This window comes from Myzus persicae, unplaced genomic scaffold, assembly GCF_001856785.1.
Source record: "Myzus persicae strain clone G006 unplaced genomic scaffold, MPER_G0061.0, whole genome shotgun sequence".
In the NCBI taxonomy this organism is placed as follows: domain Eukaryota; kingdom Metazoa; phylum Arthropoda; class Insecta; order Hemiptera; family Aphididae; genus Myzus; species Myzus persicae.
The window spans coordinates 18869-32362 of record NW_019103867.1 but is presented as its reverse complement, the minus strand read 5'-3'; the positions used below and the strand labels follow the sequence as shown (position 1 = coordinate 32362).

General features: G+C 29.9%; 1 long non-coding RNA gene across 1 annotated transcript; it reads left to right on the top strand.

Annotated features, from left to right (window-relative positions):
• Positions 1–7147: 7147 nt before the first annotated feature.
• LOC111035618 lies at positions 7148–10653 on the top strand. Its single transcript, XR_002604661.1, has 3 exons — positions 7148–7462; positions 10296–10450; positions 10528–10653. It is a non-coding gene; the product is annotated as an uncharacterized LOC111035618 (long non-coding RNA).
• Positions 10654–13494: the final 2841 nt, after the last annotated feature.

Here is a 13494-nt window from a genome sequence, read left to right as displayed (position 1 = left end):
TAAGCACACAATATTACATATGACATATCATAGTAGGTACCTATCTACTATTATGAATAGTACTTGGAATTGTTTTCGAAATCGAAAACAATCGTCGTAAAACGCGAGACCTTGAACCCGTGATACCGTAAACAAACGTCCGAAATGTAACATAATATCTAATATTATATAGCAAGCTATTAAATGTGGTGTGTTAAAATCGATAAAATATAATATTATACATTCATAATAGGTAGGTATATGTGTATCTAAATAAAACCGGTATACTGATAATATCATATCAATCAAATACCCGTTATCTCCGCGATTGAAATTTTTTTCGGGCCGGAAGTAAATACATTTTAAATAAATAAATAGCGATCAAAAGTCAATGCGTGATGGAAAATACTTGTTCTCAGGTCAAAATAAAGTGGAATATAATTATTTATACTTATCATCATTATAGAATTATATTGTTCGAACGCGTTACCATACGGTCTACATGAACAGATATGTGATTGGTAAGATCTGTTGACTGTGATCAGTTTCCATACAAAAAATATTGGCGGAATTTCCATCTATATGTTCTTCAGAACGATCTACATTAACTATAATAATATTGTTACAGCGATTCCCGCAGCTGCCCAAATTATATTTTAATCAACTAAAAATTAAAATAGAGTTCCAATTTAAAATATGTCAAAAACAAAGAAAAAAACTTTTTTTAGAATAATAGATTGAAAAGTAAAAGATAATTCGTTAGTAAAATAAATGAGAACAACTGAATGACAGAAAATTTTCGTAAATAATTAATGGTGAGTGTGGTCGTTGTGGTTTATAGGCTCAAAAACTCACAGTCTTCTATAGTATAGAATCTATACTATACACGCGTAGTATAGAATGATGTGCAAAAACATTTTGACGACAATTTCAAGGTTTGATGTAGAGATGCCGGGAAGGTTTAGAGAGTAATTAGAACCACATCCGTGGTAGGTGGCAATGAACAAACTTTTTAAAAATAATGTTTGTTCATTACATCCACAGTATAAACTAACTATGTACTAATACGAACAATGATAAAAATATGCAATATTTTAAAATTGTATTAATTTTCGAAACGAAGGTATTAAATCTATAATAACCTCAAAAGTTCATGAAGTTATTATACTTAAGCCGAAATATACCGAGTGCCGTATTTTATAATTGCTTATTTTTTTCCTGGATCAAGTCGGGCGTATATAATACAGCTTTTTAGTATTTATAGGGCAGGGTTGTAGCCAAGGGCAGGAAGGAAGGCAGGAAGGCAATTGTCTCTACCCGTCTAAAGCTAACAAATATATTAATGTTTGAGCAACATTTTTAATTGGGGTAAAAATTTAAAAATACATTTGGTTGCCCCTCCCTGATATAATTTCTATCTACGCCCTTAGCTTAGTGTATTGTACAAAAAACACCATCTTCAAATATTTCAGTAGATATACCTGTATTTAAAGTTATTTATTTTAATTTATGATTTGAATTAACTAAAACGCGCTAATAGTTGCAAGAATACATTTTTTTTTTTTGCTACAACGTGTTGTTGCGGTCTGAGAACAGGCACAAATTCATATCCCCCTCCGCCTTTCAAAATATCTGAGTATAGATACCTCTGACGCTCATAATAGTATTATGATAGACGCTTACAATAATTAAGTGTAATATGCGTCTGTTGACGTTTAAATCGGTGTATATAGTTAAGGCTAGCGGGAGGTCGCTATATCGCCATTTACGGGTTTATTTCAATAAATTCGCTACCAATATAATAATATCACGAATAAATTATACTCGGGGCGTACAGCTAGCCGACCATAAAGTGGGTCGCAGGAGAATAATATTATATTATTAATAATAATGTACAATAATTTATACAGTCGTTTCTCCCGCCACCTGCAGTAGTGTATCCACCATCACATACTCGTATTATTATAATAAATTATGTTATATTTTGACCTAAACTTACGCCATCGGCGACGCGGTGCTTAGGTGATTTTTTGAAAAAAAAATGTATTTATTTCCTTTCCTCTGACGCGTAAAAAACAACAGTAGTTGACAATAATTCGGCGCAATGCGCGCAACAAGCTCGTCGTCTGTGTATATTTAATATACGAATTTATCGTCTATAAACACTGCACTCTGCAGGTCGACGGACAATAATATGTTATTTAAACTATTCTATACTGCGCACGAATTTCGATGTGATCGAGGACAGGTGTTTTAATAACAATATTATTATACAGGTACATCGTATACATTATGCGAGTTGTTCGAAAACAAACATCGCGAATTCGCGGTTTATACAAAATATAATATGGGTACATAAAATGTTGTATTATACATTATATACCTATTGGAGAGAACGAAAAGTGATTACCACAGATACAGAGGTCATACAAAGTGTTATACAATAGAATATTATTATTATTATTATTATTATTATTATTATGTTAACGTTGTGTGTATAAATATTTAATAAATAAGTTGTGTGATATAAGTGTGTAATATATTTTACGTAATGGACAATGGTGTGTGTCGTATGCTATATTGCTATAATATATTATGAGGAATTCTTCTCTTTGCCAAAAAAAAAATAGGCAACGGGGCAAGCTGCTTGTGTATAATTAGTTTTTTTTATCCAATCTTCTGATTTATATTCAAGTTCATTGCATAGCAGCTGAGTGCTTACAGGCAACAACCCTTACCGGTGTTTTTTGTGAGCGTGCTCACGGCCTCAGAACTTACTGCAGTAATCTTAATCTGACTTGGGTATACTATTGTTTTTTACACTTACAAGTGTATACATGTATTGTCAGTGTATTGTCGTAGCATCCATCAGTGTGTAATAAACTAATAACTTATAAGTATAAAGTAATAGTATACATTGTCTAATAGGTACACATCGACAAAACTAAGAAATTGTTGAATATATTTTAAAAATATTTATCAATTTTTGAAAAATAGGAAAAATATTGGCGTACCAATAGCAATGCGACCTGCATTAACTGCAAAAAAAAACGACGAATTAGCTAAACTATATTATACATAGGTGTCGAGTACTCAGCTATACCTCGTAATTGAGTCCCCGGGATATTAAATAAAATTTGAATTCAATGTTAAATCGTTAAATACGAAAAAAAATTCTAAGCATCAGCCTATATTTCTAAGGATATTTAATTATATATTAAAATTGCTATAATTTATTTATTTTTCTATTATTAAACAAAGTAGTTATTAGCCAGTAAGTTGAATTTTCTCTACAACAAATCACATACATTTTAATGATGTAATTATTTCATAAATTGTTACTAATTGTTATCAACGTAGGTATTAACTATTAGTTAATACAAATTCATCGTTAAACGATAATATGAATAGGTTCATCGTATAAATAGGTTAAAATTGTTGTAATTTATTGCGTATAGCTAATAATAATAGTTAAACTTAGTGGCAAAAAGTTCCAAGCGAATAATATTTTTGAATTAAGTACAACAAAATGACTAAATCTATATTTCATTGAAATATCTATTTACGTTTCATTTGAACTTGAAATGTGTAAAAAAAATGTGTGTTTTATTTTATATATTTGATATTTTTAGTAGCACAACTAATGAGGAACCCAAAAAATATGTCTCATTTTTTTAAAAAGTTACACATTTTAACTAATTTTTATTAAAAGCACACAAATAGACAATAGTCATCAATGTACATATTGTATATTATTATCATAACAAATTGTTGTCCTCGCTCTACATCAATGCTAATATATATACGTAAAACTTGTAATTACAACGATATTGCCATTAAGATAAATTTGCTCAGCGATATGGCAGACTAACATGATATTCAGAATCGTTTATTTAATTATTCTTTGAGTTTTGGCTACTATGGCCATTATAGCTTTTCATGGAAGCCACTGGAAAGTTATGGTTGGTTGTGGAAAACTTGTTTTTAAGTAGAGCCAGAATACGTCACTGAGAACCCTAAGTGGTCATCCATCCAGGAGCTACCTACGCTAGACTGTGCATAATTAGTGATAAATTAATGGGTATAGTGACTGTGGTCAACCACCACTTCACACTTCTACACCAGACATAATTTGTATTTGTATTATTAAAATATCTACTAAACTTTAAAACCTAATAATTTTCCAGTCCGCTTTAACTTCAAGTTCCAAGCTCCGAATGCAAAACGCACAAAATATAATACAATATGACGGCACATGATGTTTGCTCTATTTTGTCAATCTTGATGTCATATAATGTAAAAAACTGAGAACGACATAGGTGTTGTGTTTTATGGATCGATAGACACCTGTAACAAGTGCTCTCTATTTATCTACATTTTGCAACTGTTGACAAGTATCGATGGCAGGTATGAATAATGAAAACATTATAATGGCAACTACAATTTAAGTTATTTTACTTGTTTTTTTTTTGTTTTCAATAATAGTTGACAAAATCTCAGTTTTCTCGGTCAAATATAATACAAGTATAATATAGGTTCATCGTAAATAAATTGTTCTGATAGCAACTTAATAATATATTTTAAGCACGTGGACATCATTTTCTTTACTGACATTTAAAGTTCAACATTGGATGAAAATATTATGATCTTTTCTCAGTATTATCAGGTTATAATTGTTGTATTATATTATGCAGTGTTATTGTGTCCCTATAAATAAGTACCTATAATTAGTTATTTTATTATCTAGTTTATTAAGATAGTGTTTACCTGAGCACTGCTATAAATTATTGTTTGAATTGTACTATTGGGTATAACAATACCCATTAAAGAAAATAGAGGTAGATACACCGTTTTCGATCAGAATCGGTTTTCGGAGTTCTGGAAAAATTCTGGAGGAAATAAACAAGGAAAAAAGGACAAACAAAATATTCACTAAAAAATTGTGGAAAGAATGGTACCACTTTGCTGTAAATTAGATGTCATGATGCGGTGTTGCTGTGCGGGTCACTTCTAATGGATGTATTAAAATTGAATATGAAATCATACAAAAAAACGATGATTCTGAACGAAGACGGTCTGTTTTTTTCCTTGGTCTTTTTACCGATTACCCTGTTTTATAATATCCTAATTACTAAGACTTATTGAAAATTTAACACATCCATTATACTATTATAGTGACCATCCTATTCTATGACCAAGTAGATATTATACTCGAAACCTTTACAATTTACGCAGCAGACACATATATATCCATAACATCTTTCCCAAATTTGAATATTGCATATTTATACAACCAAAATATACGTTATGGATCGGAAATCTTTCGAAGTAATATTCCTTTAAGGATTTTGCAGTACAGACTCACGACGAGCGTCCCGTTTCGTTGTTGCGGTACAACCTTCAGTCACACGAATCTTTTCCGTACCCAAGAGTATTTCTCCTCGTAATCGTACTTCGAATGCGAAACGATTTATCATCGCTTACAAATAATATTACATTACACAAAAGACATTCGCCCCTTTGGCTAGTGGCACTGGCTCGTCCAACTTTTGGGTTACCTACCTACGCTTATACCGCAGCGGTGTAATAATACACGACGCTTTTCGATGGTGCACAATAAATTTGATACCAGAACTGTAATATTGTAATGTATGCATCATTCCGGCTGTCTTCCAGTACAGTCTAATAACACGCGTGTCTTTTACAGTGATGAATTGCGTTGCACAACTACCGAGAATCGTCAGCGTTATTATATTTTTTTACGACGATCGAACGGCTCTACGTCTCTATGGTGGCGACAATCGTCACGATTACGTTGGGCTTGAACACAAGCAGGCTATTAACCTGTTCACCTATAGGTTCCTTACTATCGACTATTATACTGGAGGCAACGAGAAAGAGAGGCCAAAGGGGAAAAATTGCAAAAAAAACTGCAGTGTATAGTAAATTACCTTTATACGCAGATAATATGACAGGTAACATATTATAATGTAGTAGAGTATAAGTACACTCTCCAACGCTTATCGTCATCATTACACAATTTACACAACAGTATACACTGTACACAACATATTATTATAATACAACAGGTTACAGGTGGTAGTGTGGTACTCGTGGATAATATTATACATATTAGTAGCTGAAAACATTAATATATACTTTGATTTATACCATAATAATAATAGACAATAATGTAAATTATATTTTAATTGGAATCATTAATTGTAGGCCGTTCTCATTCATAGTTTACACCTATACATTCTACATAAATACAGAATGATTCACCAAACATATGCTCATCCCCTTTTTCCTTTAGTGACGAATTTATTCAAATTTTTATGTTTGGAATTTTAAATATAATAGGTACCTACTTGAAAACCATATATTTTCAAATTCATGAGACTCTTGTACTACCCTGCACTTAAGGAGTATCCTTTGAAGAAACAAACTTTTGTTTTTCAGATGAGAAAATTATTTTTCAAAACGTATTGATGTACCTAATTCAAAATAAGTTCTATCTGACATTACAATGTTTATACTAACTTCAAAATGTTAAAAAATTACTTTTAAAAACGAAAAAAATGCATTTTTAGCTAAAAATGGCTAAAAATGCAAAAAAAATATGAATAAAATTAGAATATTCTAAATCAAGGAAGAATGAAACAAATTTTAAGCTGAAATAGCATTGCATAGAATCAAAGGAAAAAAAAGCAAAAGTCATCAACATTCTAACTCTACTTATTATATTTTCATCCTGCTACCACTCTGTTATAACAGTGCTGCAACTTCAGCCACCGTATAACTATACCGCGTATAAGAAAATTATTGTTATATTTTATTTGTCAAGTGGACATTATATAAATTATGATATCATTAAACTTCGATTTTTATAAATTGTTTACAATGTTAAACACAATAATTAAGCCGAAGACAAACAAGGTAACAACGATCGACAGCAATGATATTAATATTAGTATACATTATATATGCATTGGTCATTTACTTAATAATTAACTACAAATAATAGGCACCTAGCTTCACGGTTCACTGTACAATGTATCTACGTTAAAACAAACAAACGATGACGGGCGGAATCGAAGTAAAAGCAGAAAACTGAAAAGAATTATTTGTAGACCCATTGTAAATAATAAATTATGATATGAACACAGAAAATAGATTAAATCGATTAATCTATTTGATAGTATGCAAGAAAATATAGTGTGTCTATAGTGATTCCGTTTTAAATTGATAACATGTGAAAATGATTGAGTGGAATTTTGAGTTTAATGTGCAAAACAGTTTCATGAGTATGTAATATCAATTCCGGACAAAGTTTCACACTGTAGGTAGGTGCCACAGTTTAAGACCGATGAGAATCGTGCACTATTTATCATAAAACAATATTATACATTTATTTAGACCACCGTCTTACGAATTTCAGTGAACCACTCCTACAATATTGAACGATTGACGATTGTAATGAGTAAGTATAATATAATATTATAATAATAATGATGATTAATATTATAATATAAATATATAATATGATACGCATTGATATGAAAAAGGTTAGACGTGTAATGATGGGCCGGTCTTATTTTAAAATGTTATATCTACTTCTCCGATTCTGCAGCATTTTATTATTAAAAATAAAATTGTAGTATGTACTCGTTTGTGTTTTTAATGATATTTTATAATTTTAAACTAAACACGATTCTTAGTATAGGAACATATTATATTAATATGGAACATTGGAACCGCACTGTACAACATCGTGGTTATTTTAACAGTAAACACTTATTTTCTCGAATCTTATCGTTTGTAAAAGTATTATAATTTAGGTAGGTATATAATTTATATACTTTACAATCATTTGAAGTCACTTTCAAATAATATTCTTCAAAAATAATAGTTCTTCAAAAAATTTAAAAACGATAGATATTTTTTAAAACACGTAAATACTTTTAAGTATAATCAGTGTTTACTGTTTAGAATCACACAATTCAATATACTGTAAGTGGCAAGAATAATAAATAAGTTACATGAATATATTTATTTATTTTATTTTTTAGGTAGTTACTAATTACTATAGGTACTTAATACATGTACTTACACAAATCACATACTCATCAAACTCGTTTCATTTATCTGGTAATTGGTACGATTGTATTTATTTTTCACCGTCAATCAATTTTTATACACCGGGCATCTGTTTGTAGGTACGTACTACACCTTGTGCATTCTAAAACAGACGCACCAAAAATTGTGTAACCTTTGTGGAAGGTCAGTGGAAAGAAACAAGACTCAGTGGTTGCTTACTTTATTTAGGTCAGCATTTGTCGGACGACAGACTTAAATAACATTATATCTTATAATATTATGTAGTTATACCTACATAAATGATAATAAATATGATTAATATTGAACTAAAAAATGTATTTATTCAGCTACAAGAAAATTAAAAAAGCATTACATCAATAATAATAATAATAATAATAATTTAATCTACTTTTCAATTACAAATAATATCCGGTATCTATTCATTTAAACGATACAGATTTGAATTCTAAAATAGTTCAACAATGGCAAAACAAACAACAAAAAACAAATAAATAAATAAAAACATTCGTAACACCTTGTTACAGAGTATATTAATTGTGAGTTAAATGATTATTATATATTATTTTGCTAGGTTTTTACATAATTATACACAATATGTAACATGCGGTGTACTCAAGCATGTCGCTAAGTCGCTAATGATTTTGCCATAATTACTCTAGTACTTAGAATAAAACAATACTGTAACCAAGGAAATCCCAACTATATATAACGTTTCCGATACCTATCTATGCTGAAAATATATTGAAGCATTTAATTGTGGCCCCAACTCCCAAGCCTCTTTATTTTAGAGTGGGATATTATATGTTTATTTTTTAAATAATTTTACTGTAAACAATAAGTTAACTCTTAAATCGACTTAAATAATATCATTACTGTATCAGTTAGAATTATCGAGTTTAATATTATTTACTATAATATGTTATGTGCCTACCTATTTAATAACGATTATTGTCACATTACGACAATATTCCTTCGTAGTGTATACGAATAGTTATGAGGATATTATTTTATTATAATACTTATATAAGAGAGTCAAATATACAATGTGGAATGTAGGTACGATGCCTGTAATCTCGACGATTTTTTATCGAGCCTACTACCAACTCGGTCAAACGACAATATTTTAGTATAATAATATTCATAATACATTAATAATAAATTATATTTTTTTCGTTTAGAGTTCATAACACTTTCGTTTCGTGAACATAAATTGTTTTACATAAAACTATAATACAATCAAATATAATATATTAATTTATGATTAATTAGATAGTACACAATACATAGTATATAATCGAACTTGATCACACTTACTTGCGTTTATTTAAATATATAACCACAGTGTGAGTGCTTACTGCTCAGTGCGTTTTTTAAACCACCATTCTACACACTCAAATGGATAAGAAGATTCTAAAAACGAGCTAATGAAAACACCTAAATTCCAATAATAACTATTTTCCTAATCGTCTAATTACGTAATCTAAGGATGATGATTAGGTCTAATGTGATATATTTTTATAAAGAAGCAAACAAAAATGTATAGCACTTTTATCGAGCTGAATGTAGCTATAGAATAATGATGTTAAGGTGAGTACCGAGTGATTAAGGTGAAAAATTAATAGCTGAACGCCAAAGTATATCCGGCAATTAGTTACGATTACTGTTTAGAAAATAATATCTCATTTATTTTTAGATAAGAGGTGGTGTACCTTTAATTTTTTTTTTATTTTGAACCAACGGCGACGACTCGGCAGAACTTCTTCCACGCTACCATAGTTTATTATACCATAAGTCCATAATACAAATATAATATATACATACATAATAGTATTATAAAACATGCATTTCTTACGTAAATACAGTTTTCGACAAAATCGATTGATTAAAGTCAAAAACAAATGACAGTAGATACTTAAAATTTCATGCTCATTGGAGGAAACTATATAGTACTAGACCATTTTCGTTTGCGATATAATTCAGGGTAGATAAGTGAAGAGGTAATTCGTACAAAAATTATCAATATTTTTAACTTTGTGAGGCAACTAGTATGCTAACTAGCAGTAGTCAACTAATACTGAATTCAAATTTAACAAATTCACTACAGTGATCCTCGACAACTATACTGTACGGTTAAGCTGTAATTATACTTACCCACATTTTATTCCATTTACTTATTTATTTTTCGTACCTTTCAGAAATTAAAGGTATTCAAATTGTAGAAACGCTGTGGACGTTTTATACACGTTCAAAAATAGATGCGATATTGTGCAACATGTGCATATACATTTGGCTGTCTGTCTGCAGCTTGTCTGGGAGAGGCTTCTAAATGGATGAACCGGGTTGTTTGCAGGTATTGTATTACTTGATAAATAAAATAGTTATTATGATTGGATCATGGTTTTATAGCTGTATTTTATATTTCATGAGAACGAGCAAAATAACTGTGTTGAAAATATGTGCATTCTTACATTTGAGTATTTGTCAGAGATTAAGAAGGAGACATTTAATTTGTCACGTGCAACCCCGTGCAGTATCAACTAGAACCTACCTTTATCTAATATTCATACAAATGTGTAATATATATAAATATAATATAAATAGATGCACTTAAACGTTGTGGAGATATTATTATTATTATTATTATTAAGTGCACAACGACAGAGTTCTTTGCCGTCCGATTAGGACGTTTAAAACTAATAATGTACATAGTAATCATTGATTGATACGAAACGCAATAAAATTGTACGTCGACGAATAATTACCATAATAATATGAGAAGGAGAAAGAAAAACTAGAGCATAACCGGGATAAATAATTGTTACGATGTTGGAGATACTTGAATGTACGCTGCAAATGTTTGTCGAGTAGAGATTATTGTGATATATTAATGCTCGGATTCCGAGAATGCGTTATCGGGACGTAAATGATAAACAAACATAAAATAAATAATCGAAATATATATTATTGTGTCTTATAACTAGCTGCTGTTCGCGACTGAAGAGTTTTAGACTCTTTTGCTTCAAAAAAAAATCATAATATTCCAATAACTTCGCCTACCCAAGGGTGAGGTATAATATATACTACTGCTGTGTTACTACTGTCACTGAACTGAATACATATTCAGTTCGGTGACTACTGTATATAAACGCACTAGGAAATTACAATGTTATACGTTTATATTATATTTTAATTTCGTTTTAACACGCTAGGTACGTCAATTATTAACAAACTCATGATGAATTAACAATATTATTGTTAATATTATTGAATAAGATGTTTTATTATTATTATTATTATCATAACATTATCATATTAACACTGTGTGTATGTTTATATGGTATGGGTAACGGTTTAATATGTAAACGACATATAGTGCATGATATGCGCGTAGGAAAGACGAGACTGCAGAGTAAGACATCATCTCTGCAAACGTACAATAATAGTAGAACGCTGTTAATTAATAATAATAAAAAAAATAATATAAAATAATACGTAGGTAGGTTTATACACTTCTATACTTCAATAAATTATCAATAGATTTTAACACGGAACATATTGTTATTATGATTATTACACCTGTACAGCATAATATTATTTTGTATTAAACAATGGATATTTACCAAAAAAAAACAAATAGTTATTGCTCGCATTTTCATCACACGTTTTTTTTAAAGACAATAAATTAGAAAACAAACCAAAAAAAAGGTCGTGGTGGTGCAGCTCTGCTGCAGTGCATCAGATGTCGAATGGTTCACTATAATAGATGTGTTAAATTTGAATGTAATAAATTATATCAAATCCTAGTAAAACGAATCTGAGACAATCTGTTGGCGCTCAGCGGATATTATATATTATACTTTGTAGACCTCCTTCAATGTATACCTATGTATGGTGTATCCAGGGGTAGACTGAGTAGGCGACAGGCTAGTCAGCTATTTTAAAACTTCGGGCCATCTCTTACTGAAAATTAATAAATATAATGAAGTAAATTTTTTTTATCAAAATACTATTATGTGCTCTCATCAGTTACCACAGTAATTGTTGATTATTAATACCTTACATAAGTCATGATCATAATAAAAAACTGGTTTTAAATTTTAGTAATCCGTGTAATAATTGAAAGTGTTCATAATAATATGTCCCTCACTCCCTCGATTGAACGTGTTCAATGTTCGTGGCTCGTTCACGTAAAATTGGACGCGTTCTTTCTAAACACTATACATTTTAGTGACTCACCAATGTACAGTAAAACGGCACCCACTTGCCTGCTTCTTAATATAATATTATTAATACATAATTACAAATTAAATATTCTATAATAAAGATAAATTGAGTTTTTAAATCTGTTGATAATATTTTACAAAATCCAATAATCGTGACACAAGTCTAAAGAAATTAAGCAGAGGAAAAAAATTAGCATTTATTTTATACTTTTCAGCCTCTATAGTAATATAATTTTCTTTTTTTTAGTTGTCTCGTAGTTAGACTGTAACAGCTTACACCCCCCCCCCCCTAAAAGAATGCCCTCGTTAGTAATAAAAATCATATAAAAACAATACGTTTAATAAATATATCGTATCAACTCAATTATTTAGACTTTAGAGATATTAATTGTATTTCTATCCTTTTTTAATACGTTACGACTTAGTTACGAATTAATTATGATTAATGTTTAGGCTTAGAAGTTAGAGTATAATATACGTACATTCTAATATTTGAAGAAAAAACAATGTCCAGTTGTTAAAAATGCTTCTTATACTTGGCGACAAAATTATTTCACTTGGTACCGACTTGACAATAATTGTGTCGTTTAGTAAATAGTAGGTATACCAGTTAAAATAATCACTGATGACTGACATCGCCATAACAACGCGACACTATTCAACTCAATTACTAACTACTAAAAGTTATAAAAATAAAATATTTCTCACCTGGTAGTTTATAAAATATGCTGTCGTTCTGACCATCGTATGAAAAATAAGGGCTGTTCAAAACTGTTGCCTCATTTTTAAATTAAATAATATTTCACATTTGCATTAAAAATAAAAATAAACAATGGGTTCAGTCTACAAGATATAACATGATGTTCTTCCGTCATCAACTATATATTATTATTTGTCTACGAAGAGTATGGGTAAAGGGTATAGCCGTATGTCCGCATAGGGATTTAGTCGGAACGAAAATAAAATAAAACGATAACAAAAATAAAACTTTCAGTAATTTTTTGAATAAACATTGAGTATTATCCAGTGTTTAGAATTCATCATATTATAAAATGCATTTTTGTCTGTTTTCATATTTCATTGTACAAAAGTATAATGTAGGGCTGAACAAAATAATAAGGCAGATGGCCAGTCCGCGATCGCTTATCAGCTAACCCGACCAGTCCGACCC